This window comes from Gossypium arboreum, chromosome 4 (genome assembly GCF_025698485.1).
Source record: "Gossypium arboreum isolate Shixiya-1 chromosome 4, ASM2569848v2, whole genome shotgun sequence".
Lineage (NCBI taxonomy): Eukaryota > Viridiplantae > Streptophyta > Magnoliopsida > Malvales > Malvaceae > Gossypium > Gossypium arboreum.
The window spans coordinates 71,417,841-71,434,987 of record NC_069073.1 but is presented as its reverse complement, the minus strand read 5'-3'; the positions used below and the strand labels follow the sequence as shown (position 1 = coordinate 71,434,987).

The 17,147-nt window shown below is 34.4% G+C and overlaps 1 non-coding gene across 1 annotated transcript; it reads left to right on the top strand.

Moving 5' to 3' along the window:
* The first annotated feature begins 448 nt into the window (after nt 1–448).
* On the top strand, nt 449–555 carry LOC128292096 (small nucleolar RNA R71). The gene has a single exon (XR_008282081.1). It is a non-coding gene; the product is annotated as a small nucleolar RNA R71 (small nucleolar RNA).
* Nucleotides 556–17,147: the final 16,592 nt, after the last annotated feature.

Below are 17,147 nucleotides of genomic sequence, written 5' to 3'. Positions count from 1 at the left end.
TGGGTGGCGATCTCTGATTGCCTTGGCCTCCCAATGAGAAATTTGGGTGGTTCCTCCAACCTGCATTGTAAGTGTTACTATAAGGATTATTTTGAGGCTGAGGATTATTACCCATATAATTCATTTGCTCATTCCACCTCCACTTGCATTGCACTGTATTACTGGATGAACCTGTGTAGAATCAAGTAAATCATCAATTTTTCTATTCATAAGTTCTACCTGATTGGAAAGCATAGTAACCAAATCAACGTTAAAAATGCCGGCTACTTTCGTTGGCTTTATCCTCATGACTTGCCACTGATAATTGTTCAGTGACATCTCTTTTATGAACTCATAAGCTTCTTCAGGTATCTTAGTATTGATGGTTCCACCGGCAGCTGCGTCGATCATTTGTCTAGTTGAGGGATTCAAACAGTTGTGGAAAGTTTGAACTTGTAGCCAAAGAGGCAACCTATGGTGTGGGCACCTTTTCAATAGATCCTTGTATCTCTCCCATGCATCATAAAGTGTTTTTAAATCCATCTGCATAAAAGAAGAAATATCATTCCTTAATTTAGCCATTTCAGCCAGTGGAAAATATTTAAGCAAAAATTTTTCAGTCATTTGTTCCCAAGTGGTGATTGACCCTCGCGGTAATGAGTTCAACCACTGTTTAGCCTTATTCCTCAATGAAAAGGGAAATAACCGTAGGTGAATGACATCATCAAAAATACTATTAATCTTAAAGGTATCACAGAATTCCAGAAAATTTGCTAAGTGAGTTTTTGGATCCTCGTCCTGCAAACCATCAAACTGAACAAACTATTGTATCATTTGAATCGTGTTAGGTTTCAGTTCAAAAATATTTGCAGCAATAGCATGTCTAACTATACTCGATTCCTTTCTTGTTAAAGTAAGTTTAGCATAATCATACATAGTACGAGGAGTAGGATTCTGATCTACTGGATTTGCAACAACCATAGGAGGTAACAAATTATTCTGATTATCAGCCATCTCCTCGGTTGTAGTACGGATATCACCCTCTCCCTCTTCCTCTATGTACTGTAGGCTTCGTCTTATTTCTCTTCGATTTTTATGAGCTGTGCTCTCAATTTCACTGTCAAAAAGCAGAGGTCCTGATGGGTTTCTTCTAGTCATAAACTATAAAAACCTGCTAGAAGTAAGGAAAAAGAAATTTTGGAAAGTTTAGTAGTAAGGGCATTTTGGTCATTTAGGGGTAAAATGAATTAAAATACAAAATTAAAAGCCAATTTTCCTCATCTTCAACCCCATGGCCGAATATAGCAAGGAGAAACCATGGCTAGGGTTTTTCAAGATTCCAAGATCGATTGTAAGTCCGTTCTGGCCTCGTTTTTAATGATTTTTACGTTTTTGGAGTCCCGGTAGCTCGATTTAGCTTATGCTAGCAATAATTTAACCTAGGGTTTATATTTGGAAAAATACCCATAGGCTAAAATTGTGTATTTTGGTGTTTTATGATAGAATATGAGGTTTTAAATTATGTTAGACAACTTGTGCTACTCGGTTTTAAGTTAAAACAAGCAAAAGGCTTAATCGGTAAAAATACCTAATAGTCATAAGTACATGTTAGAGTGAGAATTTGATGTTGCCATAGAAGGGAAAAATGATCAGCATGTCATAAAACATAAGAAAATAGGCTGAAGTTTAATTTACGAGCTTTGGGGCAAAAGTGTAAATATGCAAAAGTTTAGGGGCAAAATTGTAATTTTTACAAAATATGATTTTGGGTCAATTTGAATAATGTGAGTCCTAATTAGACTATATTTTAAATGATAGAGCAAGGAAAACTGAAATTCGGGCTAAAATGGGGAAAATACCAAGTTGTGGACGAAATGGTAAAAGTAGCCATTTTAGCATCGAGGTAAGTTCATATGTAAATGTTGGTAACATAGTTATTGTTTTAAATGTTTTAATGTTATTTAAATGATATGATAATTATTATTAAATATCATACTTGTGACAATTGTTTGATAATATGTCAAATTATGTGATATACTTGGAAAATGTGAAATACTACCGAGTATCGGTATCGACATTCCATAGAAGATGGTTGAGACCTATGATTGGGAAAAATGTCCCGTTGAACCTTAGGAATGGATTAGGATACAAGTGACATGTCACTAGGATATTTGGGCATCCGAACTCGTTCAGTTGAGTCCGAGTTCACTTATGGATGCGAATGTCCGAACTCGTTGAGTTGAGTCCGAGTTTGAGAGATGTAACTAGGCATCCGAGCTCGTTGAGTTGAGTCCGAGTTCACTTATGGATACGAACGCCCGAGCTCATTGAGTTGAGTCCAAGTTCGCTTATGGGCGGGTTACATGGTAGCTTGGCTACATATGTGGCACTTATGTGCAAACTTTCCATGTATCCGAATTATATTCCGATGTGTTCAACGGGTAAAATTTTACTCAAGCGGAGGAATACTCGAGATGAAAGGGACATATTGGTAAGTGTTGTGAAATGAATACTTTGAACAGGTATGTACTTACCTTGAAAACTCGATATAAAAACAATATGGTAAGATGATAAATGAAAATGTGATATGAATGTCTCGGTGATGATTATGCAAATGATGTTTTATGTTTGCTTATATAGTTATGTTACTTGCTATTTGCATGTGAACTTAGTAAGCATTTATGCTTACTCCCTCCTTTTCATTCCTTGTAGTGTTGACAAGCCAGCTCGGAAATCGGAAACGGTCGAAGGCACGCTCACACTATCCGTATACCATCTTGGCATAATGGCTTGTATATTTTGAGTATGGCATGTATTGCATTATAATCATTTTGTGTATATGGTCTTATGATATGGTTATTGAGTGGTATGGAAATGCTTGGTAATGATTAGCCATTGGAATGGCTAATCATGATCATATTTGTGTTATGTATGCTAAATTGCTAGCTAATCCATGGAAACCATGAAATAGGTAAAATTTACCATAAAATAGATTCAGACAAGAAGATGGACGTGAGTTTGAAAAATCACTAAAAATAGTAAAGATACAATTAGATGATGAATAATATATGGAATTGAAGAATTATGAGTCTCTTTTCATATGGATGGAACAAAAAGGTATATGAGTTATATTTTATGAGATGTTTAAATTTTTGTGAAACAGGGCGGAGCGATTTTGGATCCCTGTTCTGACTTTGGAAATTCACCATAAATTGTTCAAAGATAATTAGAAGTCATAATTTATATGTACAGATTCCTTATTCAGTCTAGTTTTATTAGAAGCAAACGGTATAGTCATTGAAAATCTGTACAGTGAGATATTTGATTCGTAATACACAGAGGTCAGAGCAGCCAAACTCTGAAATAGGGGAGACTTTAACTAATAAACTGTACTAATTGGCCCGACCAAAAATTCTAGAAAGAAATTACTAGATAGATATATGATGCTAGTTTCAGGAAACATTTACGGAATTGGATTCGAGTTTCGGAACTCGAGATATGATTTTTAAAGCGATTGTGATGCGTTAGCCGACTTATGTCGGAAATTTTAAAATGAATTGTATGAAATTTGTTTAAGTAATGAATTAAGTCTATTAACACCTCGTGTTCGACTCCGGCAACGGTCTCGGGTACGGGGCGTTACACTTTTGGATTAACTAATGCACCTGCTATCTTTATGGATTTGATGAACAAAATTTTCAAATCGTATTTAGATCGATTTGTTGTTGTATTCATTTATGATATATTGATTTATTCCCGTGATGAATGAGCATGTCGAGCATCTGAGAATAATACTACAGACTTTGCGTGATAAGCAATTGTATGCAAAGTTTAGCAAATGGGAGTTCTGGTTGCGTGAAGTTGGTCTTCTAGGCCATATTGTGTCAGCATCAAGTATCCGAGTTGATCCGAGCAAAATTTTAGCTATTTTGGATTGGAAGCCTCCGAGAATTGTTTCTGAAGTCCATAGTTTTTTGGGACTTACTAGTTATTACAGTCGGTTCGTAAAAGGCTTTTCTATGATTGCAACTCTATTGACGAAACTACTTTAGAAAAATGTGAAATTTGAATGGTCTAACAAGTGTCAGAAAAGCTTTGATCAGTTGAAAGTCCTATTGACTGAAGCTCCAGTGTTAGTACAACCCGAATCGGTTAAAGAATTTGTGATCTACAATAACCTTCGTTAAATGGTCTGGGATGTGTTTTGATGCATAAAGGCAATGTCATTACTTATGCTTCAAGACAGTTAAAGCCGAACGAAAAGAACTATCCAACACACGATCTGGAATTAGATGCGATTGTGTTTGCTTTAAAAATTTGGCGCCACTATCTGTTCGGTGAGAAATGTCATATTTATTTCGATCACAAAAGTTTGAAATATCTTATTACTCAAAAAGATTTGAATATAGACAGAGAAGGTGGTTAGAACTGGTAAAAGACTACGAGTGTAACACCCCGTACCCGAGTCCGTTACCGGAGTCGAACACAAGGTGCACACAGACTTAACTTAATTGTTTTCACAGTCCATAAAAAATTTCCAGACCAGCTGGTTACTGCATCACTGTCGCCTTAAAAATCATATCTTGAGTTTTAAAGCTCAAAAATCAGTTTCGTAATTTTTCCCTGAAACTAGACTCATATTTCCATCAACATATTTTTTTCTATAATTTTTGGTCGGGTAAATTAGTACAGTTTATTAGTTAAAGTCTCCCCTAATCCAGGGTTTGACTACACTGAGCTTCAATCATTACGAATTGGATATCTCACTGTACAGGGCTTCAATACTGATACCGTTTGTTTCTATAGAAACTAGACTCAGAGGGGAATCTATAAATATATGGAATGACTCCTAATTATCTCTGGTTAATTTATAATGAATTTCCAAAGTCGTAACAGGGGATCCAGAAACCGTTCTGGCCCTGTTTCACGAGAACTTCAATATCTATTAACATAAAACTCATATGACCGTTTCGTTTCTTCCATATGAAAGTAGATTCATCAAGGTTCATTTACATAATTTATTCACTATTTAATTCTATTCCTACAATTTTTAGTGATTTTTCAAATCCACACCACTGTTGCTGTCAGCATCTGTTTTCAAGGTAAACCTTACCTATTTCGTGGTTTCCATGGACCAACTACAGTTTTGTCATACATAGGTCCACATATGATCATATTTAGCCATTCCAAGGGCTGATCATTGCCCAACACTTCCATTCCAGTCCATAGTCACATCATGAAACCATATATATATACATAAACACAAATGGTCTAATGCCATACTCCACTTTTACGAGCCATTTTCGCATGGCTGTACACACATACATCACAAAACGTACTTGAAAAACAGCAAAGGGTAGTCCTATACATGCCATATCCAAAGTTCAACTAAAAGAGTACCAAAGGGCTTTGATAGTGTGGATGACTTGACTTGATGATCCCGAATCCGATAGCTAACGAACAAAATCTAGAAAACAAAGAGCCAAAGCAGCGGGTAAGCATTTTATTGCTTAGTAAGTTTCAAGTAATGAAATCAGCTTTGACTAAAGTATTACATTCACATAGCTAAATGAATCACTTTAGTAATACACATTCTCATAATCATACTTACTTCACACTTCATCAACATATACACACACAAGGTATCAACCTATCTAAGAGCCGAAAGTTCGTTAGTCGATTGAGCGAACACTATTTCAAACGAATCGACTTTTCCGATGCACATGTAAACATACCTTATCATATGGGTTTTCGAGCGTATTAATTGAATTTATTACAGCACCAAAACGCTCACCTTCAACCGAGCTTCTTGAAATTTAGCGGATATAACCACAAACACAATTGCCTTGGTCTTAACCCGGATTTGGTAACTTGCACAAATGCCTTGAGTCTTAGCCGGATATAACAACTTCATTACGAATGCCTTGGTCTTAGCCGGATATAATCACTAGCATAAATGCCTTGGGACTTAGCCCGGGTATCATTCAAATGCTCATGTACACATATATCAATAATCACGACACATCCATATTTCATTCTCGTTACTAAGGCTCAAACACAAAACATTTATCAAACCTTTCCAATTTCGGCTCAATAGCCACACACAAAAGCATGATTTCAATTGACTTTATAACTTAGTCCCTACGCACATTCGGTTATGCGCCATAATGTGACAAATCATTTCAATATAATTCAAGTAGGGTCATTACTCGAAGACTTACCTCGAATGTTGTCGAATGATTCCGATGGCTATTCGACCACTTTTTCCTTCCCTTTATCGGATTTAGCTCCCTTTGCTCTTGAGCTTAATTTAACAAATAAATTGATTTAATCATTTGAGCATCGAAGAGGAATTCAAGGTACTCAGCCCACATATTTTCATTAGACATTAAAGTCACATATGTACGAAATCATGAATCAAACTCAACACATTAGTTAGTACTCTCCTTAGCGAATTTTCCAAGCCAAGAATAGGCATCAATATGCTTGCCTCTAACCGAATGCATGCACACCAATCCCCTCATGTGGCGAATATGCATGTCCATGTTGAGGCCAATTATACACTTAATATCACACATGAAGCGGCATACATTTTACTAACTAATGCATTCCATATTGTAACTCAATACACATCTATCATTTCCTTCATAACCAAACATCATCATAAGAAAATATTAACCTTGAGATAGTATATATGTCATACCAATACATCATGTGCAAACATATATACATGTAGGTGCAAGGGCGAATCTCAAGTTGATTATAACCAAATATAAACATATATCCAAAGCTCAAATCTTACCTACCATGCAATATGCATAAATTATGCTTATGGATATACCATGGCGAATACACCACAACACCATCTTGTTTCAATTTACATCATGGTTAAACAAAGAACTTAACGTCTCACTCAAAAATGCTAAAAGAAAATCCAAGAGTCCTCAACCCACCATCACATATATCATCAACAAGCCTCATATTTAGCATGCAATGGAATTAACACAACATCCACCTTGGCCGAATATCATCCCCATGACATAGCAAAGATTTGAACCATGGGCTAATAAGAACATCAAGCTAGCAACTAAAAACATGCATGAATCTCATGGCACAACCTCAAACATACCTTAATCTAGACACAAGTATGGCCAAACCTCCTCCTAATCCTCTTCCAAACCAAGCATGAAGCAAGAACCCTTTCCTTCTTCCTTAAAATTTCAGCTCAAAGAAATGAAAAAAAGATGAACAACAAATTTTTTCTTCTCTTTCTTCAACTCACGGCAAAAAGGAAACATTCACCATTCTCTTTTTTTCTTCCTTTCATTATTCAATTCCCATGCTCATTATTTTATTTATTCCAACATAAACCACTTACAAAACATGTTTCATGACATGTTTTGCCCATCCCCTTGTCATGGCCGGCCACTAGTTTTTAAATGGGGAAATTTGACATGCAAACCCTCATTTTTGCATGCATGATCAACTAGTCATCACACATTTCCCCATCATACTTTCAAAGTTTACTACTAGGTCCTTTCTAGTGAAATTCACATTTATCTCTAAATCAAAACATCAAAAATGTCACACATGAGTTAACACACATTATAGGCATCAAAATAAATTTTAAATTATTTTTATGCCTCGGTTTTGTGGTCCCGAAACCACATTCCAACTAGGGTCGTTTTAAGGCTGTCACAACGAGCTTGTTATTGATTATCATTCGAGAAAGGCTAATGTTGTTACTAATGCTTTAAGTCGAAAATCATTGTTTGCATTACGTTCCATGAATACTCATTTAGCTTTGTCTGATGATGGTTTGATTTTAGCGGAATTGAAAGCGAGACCATTGTTTTTACAATAGATTATTGATGCTAAAAAGGTTGATAATGAGATATTACCAAAATGAGCTCAGAGTGATTTAGATTATGATTCAGAATTCAGAGTTGATAAAGATGATTTTCTGAGATTTCGAGATCAGATTTGTATTCTGAGAAATCCAGAGTTGATTCAGATGCTTTTGAACAAAGCTCACAATAGTCTTCTACCTGTTCATCCAGGTAGTACGAAAATGTATAATGATTTGAAACAACATTACTGGTGGTCTAGAATGAAAAGAGATATCTTTGACTTTGTTTCGAAATGTTTAATCTGTCAGCAAGTTAAAGCTGAACATCAGGTGCCATCTGATTTGTTACAACCGATTATGACTTCGAAATGGAAATGGGATAGAGTGACAATGGATTTTGCTTCGGGTTTGCCCCTATCTCCGAGAAAGAAAGATGCAATATGGCTTGTGGTTGACCGATTGATGAAATTAGTTCATTTTATTTCCGTCTGATCTGATTACTTGGTTGATAAATTAGCTGAGTTATACATTTTTGATATTGTGAGATTGCATGGGGTGCCATTGTCTATTGTGCCAGATAGAGATCTGAGATTCACATCGTGATTTTGGAAGAAATTGCAAGATTCTTTGGGTATGAAATTACACTTCAGTACTGCTTTTCACCGCAAACGGATGGTCAATCTGAGCAGATTATTCAAATTCTTGAAGATATGTTGAGATAATGCATTCTTGAGTTTGAAAGTACGTGGGAATAGTATTTTCCTTTGATTGAATTCGCTTATAATAACAGTTTTCAATTAAGAATTAAAATGGCACGATAAGAAGCCTTATATGGTCACAAATGTCGTCCTCCTTTGTATTGGAATGAGTTCAGTGAGAATCAGATACACGGGGTCGATTTGATGAAAGAGACTGAAGAGAAAGTAAAAGCGATTCGAGATAGTTTGAAAGCAGCTTCTGATCATCAGAAATCTTACGTAGATTTGAAATGAAAAGATATTGAATTTGAGATCGGCAACAAAGTTTTTTTGAAAGTATCCCCGTGGAAGAAAGTACTTCGATTTGGAGGAAAAGGTAAATTGAGTCCGAGGTTCATCAGGTCGTATGAGATTATTGAATTTATCAGACCGGTTGCTTATCGATTGTTATTGCCACCTGAGCTAGAAGAGATTCATAACGTATTCCAGGTATCGATGCTTCAACGGTATAGATCTGATCCATTACATGTGATTTCTCCGTCTCAAATTGAGATTCATTCTGATATGACATATGAAGAAGAACAAATCCGTATCTTAGCTTGTGAGATTAAAGAATTGAGAAATAAGAAAATTTCGTTAGTAAAAGTACATGGGGTTGAAGAGGCTACGTGGGAGCCCGAAGATGCTATGAGACAACAATATCCGAATCTGTTTAACGGTGAGATTTTTGGGGATGAAAATCCCTAAGGGGGGAGAGTTGTAACAGTCTGGTTTAGACCCTAGTTGGAATAGTGGTTTCCAGACCACAAATCTGAGTTAGAAAAATATTTTAATATTATTTTAGAAAAATATTTTAATATTATATTCTATGTTTATAATATGTGAATTAGCATGTGTGAAAGTTTCGTACGAAAATTTGATCATTTTTGTGCTTAATTTGTGAAAATGACCTAATCGCGTAAATTGTAAAAGTGGCCTTCTATTTGTTAAAGTGTCTAATTGCTATATGTTTTTAAATGAGAGGTCCTTATGATGCAAGTAGACCATTGATAAGGTCAATGGACATTAATGGCCATCCAATATGTGTTTATTTTATGATTAATAATAAGGTTAAATTGGTAAAATGCATATTAATGTTATATTAATTAAAACCAAAGCAAAATTTTAGCTTATTTCTTTCATCCATTGCCGAAAATACAAAAACAAAAGAAAGAAAAAAAAGAGTTCTAGGGTTCAGCCATTGTTTTGTTTGATTGAGGTATATGTTTTGATTCGTTTTCGATAATTTCTTCGTTTTTATGATCGTTGCTTAGAGTTCTATCAAGCCCATGTTTGAATTTTTGAAATTATTAATGATTTTGAGTTATGCCATTGTTGATAATGTGAACTTTATGAAGTTTGATGATAGTAAATGAAAGTTTTGTCTTAGATTACTAAGTTTTGTCTTTGAATTTTGATAAATTTGAGTAATTTGGACTAAATTGTGAAATTTATAAATTTAGGGACTAAAATGTCAAATAAATGAAATATATGGGCTTATATGAACACTATGAGAATTTGACTTAACATGGGTATATAGAAATTTTGTGTAATTTGTGTTTTTGTGAATTAAGGACTAAAGTGTCAAAATGTGAAAATGTGAGGGATAATTTATAAAATTCCCCATATATGTGTTTTTGGATTGAATTGAATGATTTGCTAAATAAAAGGGTTAAATTTGAACGTTTAGATCAAGTACCAAAGAAAGAGGAATTAGGCTGGGAGAAACGAAAGTTATTGAATAGTTTCTCGTTTCCGTTCATTTCCGTACGAGGTAAGTCGATATACAAATAAATGTGTTTTGAATTGGATTATTAATTTTTATATACTCTTGAATAATGATAAATGACTATATAAGTTGAGCATGAGATATCCGAGAAAGTATTGACAAAGTTTCGACGTCCGAAAAGTCCCGTACGAACCATAGGAATAGTTAGGAAACATATGTCATGAAATAGGATCCGATATATGTTATTGTGTAAGACCATGTCTGGGATGTTGGCATCGACTTATGATTTACATGTAAAACCATGTCTGGGACATCGGCATCGTATTTGATTTCGTGTAAGATCCTGTCTGGGATAGTGGCATCGATATTTGATTACATGTAAGACCACGTCTAGGATGTTGGCATTGTACAAGCTTTTCGAGCTATCCGCGTATCCTTATGATTCCAAACGGTTCAATGGGGATTTCGAGAAATGAATAATTATATGAAATGAGTATCTAATTCAGGTACGTTTGAAATTGTATATCATATTTGATGTTGAAAGGTAAGTATATGTATCTTTGTGATCAAGTGATTATATGACAAAAGTCTGAGAAAATATGCTATATGTGCTAATGAATGGAGAATATGTGAAACGTATTTGAGCCATGTGGTTTGTAATTTCATTTGGTTAATTTTATTTGTATATGCCTTACTAAGCTTTTGAAAGCTTACTTTGTGTGTCTTTCAATTGTTTTATAGATATCGTAACTATTGGGAGCTCGAGGATCATTACCACAGTGTCGAACTCTTTTTTGGTATCTTTTGAACGTGTAAATATTGAAGTATGTCATGTATAGGCTAGAAGTATTAGAATATGCTTTGTAATGTGTATATCATGCCATGTGATGGCTAGAATATGGTTAAACTTATGGTTTGAATTTGGTATATGATATGTGATGCAATGTTGCTATTATGATGTGTTTTTGTTTGGCCAAGAAATGGTCAATTTGGTAAGTTATTGGTATATGTTTGATTGTGGATTTGGTAAGAATTTGGCATGAGAATGAATGAGGTAAATTGATGTTACAAATCATATGTTTTGGTATGTCTTTGGCTTATGAATGTTATGTTTTGATTTGTGAATTATGGATAAAATAGGTTGATGAATATATGGTATGAACGATGTATGATTTTGGTTTGAAATTGGTTGAAAATATGATGTTTTAGATGTCTATTTGATGCTAGTAGGGAGGACCCTTAATGGGTGGCAATTTGGCCTTGCAAATGGCCTATTTTTGCCTACACGGGCAGAGACATGGGCTTGTGTCTTAGCTATGTTGCTCGAGGGCCATTTTGAAATGAGCCTGGGCGGACCACACAATCGTACAAATGAGCGTGTGCTAGGCCGTGTGGCCAAGTCAGTTTTGACCACGGGTTAGACACACAGGCGTGTGGTCAGCCGTGTGGCCAAGTCAGTACCCTACCTAATTTTCACACAGCCTGGCACACAGGCGTTTCTTGTGGCCATGTGGGCAAGTCAGTATGTATGCCCTGTTTTGACAAGGCCTAGACACACGTGTGCGTCTAAAGCTGTGTGAGGCACACGGCCTGCTCACATAGGCGTCTGACCTGTACAACTTTGAAAAATGTTTAAGTTTTGAAAAAATTTGTATGAGCTCGGTTTAGTCCCAACCCTTTTTCTAATGCATGCTTAAGGTATCGATGACCTATATAAGGGACTCTATTTTCCTAAGGTTCAAACGGGGTTCGAAAGTCACCAAAACTTCATTGGATATTTCCGTAGAGTCATAATACCAAGAATATAACATAAAAGCACTTAAATCAAACATAATTTAATGCTAACAAAATATACGAACTTACCTCAAACACGTACGGAGAAAAACGATCGATTAATCTAGTACTTTTTCTTTTCCTCGATCTAAATCCGTACATTGCTTTTCTTGATCTATATAATCAAAATTAACTAATTCAATTTCATTCTATTCAATTTAATCCAAAAATCATGTTTTGGTAAAATTACACATTGCCTCTTAAATTTTCAATTCAATACAATTCAGTCCCTATCTCATAAAAATGCAAATTCATGCAATTTAATCCATATCCATGTTAGCCGAATATTAACTTAGTCCATAGCAATCCCTACATTTCCTTTATTTCACAATTTAACCATTCTAATTTCCAATTTAACCCCTAATTCAGAAATTCATCAAAATTTCTTTTATTAAAGTTGTTCAACTATCATCAAGCATTCATTTTCATCCATCAAACATAAAAAAACTGACATATCTTCATGGTAAAACCCTATACTTTTACCAGTTTTGCAAATTAGTCCCCGGGCTAGCTAGATTAAGCTACAACGACTCCAAAAACATAAAATTCATTAAAAATGGGACAAAAATGCTTACCATGCACCCTAGGATACCATGGCCAAATTAGAAAGCTTAAATGGTTTTTTTCCTAAGCAAAAATCAGTTGAAAATGGTGAAGAAAGATGATAGCCATGTTTTGTTTTATTTAATATATCTTTATTTACCAATTTACTTTAATAACCTTTAAAAACATTAAAATTTTCACTTTTACCAAGCCATAATCATCCACTTTCTTCCTTAATGATAAAATTTCCATTTAAGGCCACTCATTTTTAAATTTCATAGCAATTTAACATCTTTTACTAATAGCACACAAGTTTTGCACTTTATACAATTTAGTCTTTTGTCAAATTTAGCATGCAAACTATAAAATTTCTTCACAAAAGTTTTATACGAGGCTACTATCATGCTCCAGACCATAAAATAATAATAAAATAAATTTTACTATGTCAAATTTGTGGTCCCAAAACCGTTATTCTAATTTCACAGCAAACAGGCTGTTACAAGTAGAGACATAGATGTATTCATTGGTAGAATGATACATTGGGCTAGACCCAAGATGAATTAATTCTGAATCCATTTATGAATTAATTCACTTGTGACATTTATGGTTTGATTTACCTAAATCCTGAGGTAGTCACTGATCATACGTATGCAACTCATGTGCTTTGATATAAGTGGAGGCTTGTGCTTTAAAGATGATAAAGAGATCCTTGGGTCATTATTTACACACTTGAATTCAAGAGAAAGTTGTAGAGAGAAAATTATTTGAAGAGATTATTCTAGAAAATTTCTAGAGATATTTTTCTAATTTACAACTTGATCCAAAAGTTAAGAGAAATTACAAAATTATCCCACTGGTAATTTTTGTGAAATTTTTTCTAATTCAAAGCGAGCCCACTCTCGACAGACGTGAGATTGAGGATAGCGGAGAAAACTACTTGGTCGAAGCACTCATCCTAGACAAATTGAAAAGGTACAATTTTGATAAGTGTTTATTATTTTAGATATCACAACCAAGATCCTGTTTTGAAAAAATTTTAAAACTCTGGTTTTTCCCTAAATTTATTTTTTGTTGTATTTTCCAAACCCCTTTTTTTTCCAGTAATTGGTATCCGAGTCAGGTTGTGTTCTATCTATAAGTATAAAGAGATAATCAAAATAAATTTATCTTCTTTTTGAATGATTTGATTACATAGAAAGTGACGTTATTTAGATTTTATGCATGTTTTGAGTTATATATAGGAATGGATGTGATATTATATATTTGTTATATAATTGTTTTTTGCCAAGGTTGTGGTTCTTAGGAAACAGACCATGGAATATCATCTCCACGTATGGCTATGTTTTTTAAAATTCATAGAATTTTGTGAGTCAGAAACGAACATTGGACTTAAATACAATTTTTCCAAAAGGAGTCCATGACGAGGAAAAGATACGATGGCGGTTGAAGACCCAAGGAATGTCTTATGGTGAAAAATTATGTAGTGTTATTTTTCCATTTATTTTCTACAAATAAAACCATAGAAACCTTGGCTGACAATTTTATTTTAATTACTATCTCATTATATATCTATCTTATAATTATTTATAATATTTATATTATGTAATGTTATAATTGTGATATATATGAGATGACTCACAGTTGATCGATTAAAAATAAGAAGTGTGATAATGAGAAAATACATGTCTTGTATTGTTTTGTTCACTTTTTTAGGTTATTTGATAATTGTGAAATGTGTGGTAATGAGATGGTGCATGTCTAAGATTGGCTCTGGTTAGGAAAGACTTGGTTTTTAAGCGGTAAAATTTGACTCACCTCCCTTTCTTGGGAACCTACCTGGTGCATGGTTCGCATTCACTTCTTCAGTTTTTCACTTAAAAGAAAAACTATGGAGAATCAAAATTGTTTGTTTTAAGATTGACTGATTCTTGTGAATGAGTATTATTACCATAGCATGCCATGCATATATTGGAAGCATGTCACTTAGATTATGTAAGAATGCCACTAGGACCATTGTATGATCATTCTTGAAATTTGGGATAAAAAAACCTTGCATGTTTTTCAAATATTGAGTAGGAGAATGTCATTGAATAAGATCTATGGCCTCTATTGATGATCCCTACGTGATAGCAGGATAAAGTTTCATGGGATTTCCTTTTAACGACAACTAGTGATGCATGACTTTCAGAGAGATTGTTCCAAGATGACTTACAAATGAAAGCATGTTCATTATCAGTGTTGAGTTAATGGTTACCCACTCAAGATCATCTCTTATTAAATAGTTTCCCAAGAAACGATATTTAAGCCAGAGATGATAGCCAAATGTTAAGCAGTCGTTAGTTCATTTGGAGTCTTGAGAAATAATATTCACGAACTAATTGGATGTAATCCATGTTCTTGCTAGTTAATCATAGGAGCCTAAAGCGACATGGTTGATGGGTGTGAGAATGATCGTAGCAATGAGAAAAAAATATTTTTTCAAGGTTTTAATACAAGACATATGCATCTTACTGCTTTCTTGATATGTTGCTAAAATGAAAAATATTTGCTTAATACAAAAATAGTAATTAGATAAATCTTTATTATTTTCAGTTCAAATATTTCTCCTACTCCTCTTATTAACATTCTTACTGAGAATAAATTAAATGGGGATAAATTTCAAGAATGGAAATAGAACCTGTTGATTGTTCTCAGTTTTGAGAAACATAAATTCATTCTTGACGAAATGTACCCACTTGAAGCTCAGCCCAAAGCGAGAAATCGTTGGAGAGATTCTGACTCGATTGCTTAATGTTATATGTTAGCAAGCATGAGTAATGTGTTGCAAAGGTAACACAAGAATTTTCGTATTGCTAAAAAGATCGTGACAAATTTGGAGGATTTTCTCAAAGGCCAAGTTGCATTGGCTCAACAATCCGTTATTACAAATTTGATGAATTCTCAATAGAAAATCGGTACTCTTGTGAAAGTACAAATACTTAAGCTTATGGGATTCTTTGTGAAAGTGGAGGACAATAGGGCTGAACCAGATGTGAACATGCAAATTGACATAGTGTTCAAATCCATAATCAAGGAGTTTACTAGTTTTAGGGTCGTTTACAACTTCGGGAACAAGGTACTTACCTTGACTCAGCTCATAAAGGAATTACAATCCTATGAGTTGATGCTGAATAGTGGTAAGTTGATTTAGGATAAACCTGAGGCAAGCTTAGCTGTAGGCCGTTCATCCTCTATGGTGAAAACAGAAAGCTAAGGGAAAGAAGAAACCAACTATGTCTTTGGTTCTACCTTGTGTGGATAGGAAGAAGGATAAGAAGTCAAAAGATCCTTAAAAGATTAAATATTTCTTCTACAACAGGAAAGAGCATTTCAAATCAAATTGCAATGAGTGTTTAGATTACCTAGCCAAAAAGGATAAAGGTATGGAACTCTTTGTGGTTGAAGGTTGCTTAGTGAAAGAATCAATTAACAACTAGGTTATTAATTCTAAAGCCACTAACCACGTGTGTGTTTCTTTATAAGGGTTCAGTGGAAAAAAAAAACTCTGCGTGACAGGAGCCTCTCTTGTGAACCAAAAAGGGGAGCTATGTTTCAGCTGAAGTTGTAGGAGAAGTTTTTTTACACTTTGATAATTTTAGAATGATTGTTTTAAATAATGTGTTTTATGTACCTCATTTTAAAAGGAATTTAATTTCTATATCATGTTTATTTTATGACGGTTATACCGTGACATTCAATAAAGGGATTACTACTAATAGAAATCACTCTTTGATCTATAATGGATGGATGGAAAAGAATATCTACTTTATCAAACCAAATAACAACTCGATGCTTCAAACTGAAATACTGAATAAAAGCTTAAAACTTCTCACTCTAATAAGGGGTACTTATGGCATTTAAGACTTGGGTCATATGAACCAAGAATGAATCACTAAACTCGTGAAATATGGTCCCTTAAGTATGCTTAAGGAAGTTATTCTTCCACAATGTGAATCTTGCTTGAAAGGTAAAATGACTAAGAGGTCTTTTAATGTGAAAGGTAGAACGGCCAACCAACCTTTAGAACTTGTGTACACTAATGTATGTGGTCTCAAGAGATCAGTGCCCGAGGAAGTTACAATTATTACATGAGTTTTATCGATATGGATTTTTGTATCCAATGCACCACAAAAGCAAAACCTTTGATAAGTTTTGAGAGTTTCGTGTGGAAGTGGGAAAACAATTAGTTTTATCCATAAAGAATCTTCGATCTGGCTGAGGTGGGGAATATTTGTCCGATGAGTTCATAGGATACCTCTTAGAGATTGGGATTTTATCCCAATTGACTATCAGGAAATCCACAGTAGAATGGCATAGCTGAAAGAAGGAATAGAACCTTGCTCGACATGGTTCGTTCAATGTTAAGCTATTCACTACTTCCTATTCCTTCTGGGGATATGTGATACAAATAGCTTGCTATGCTCTAAATGATGTGTCA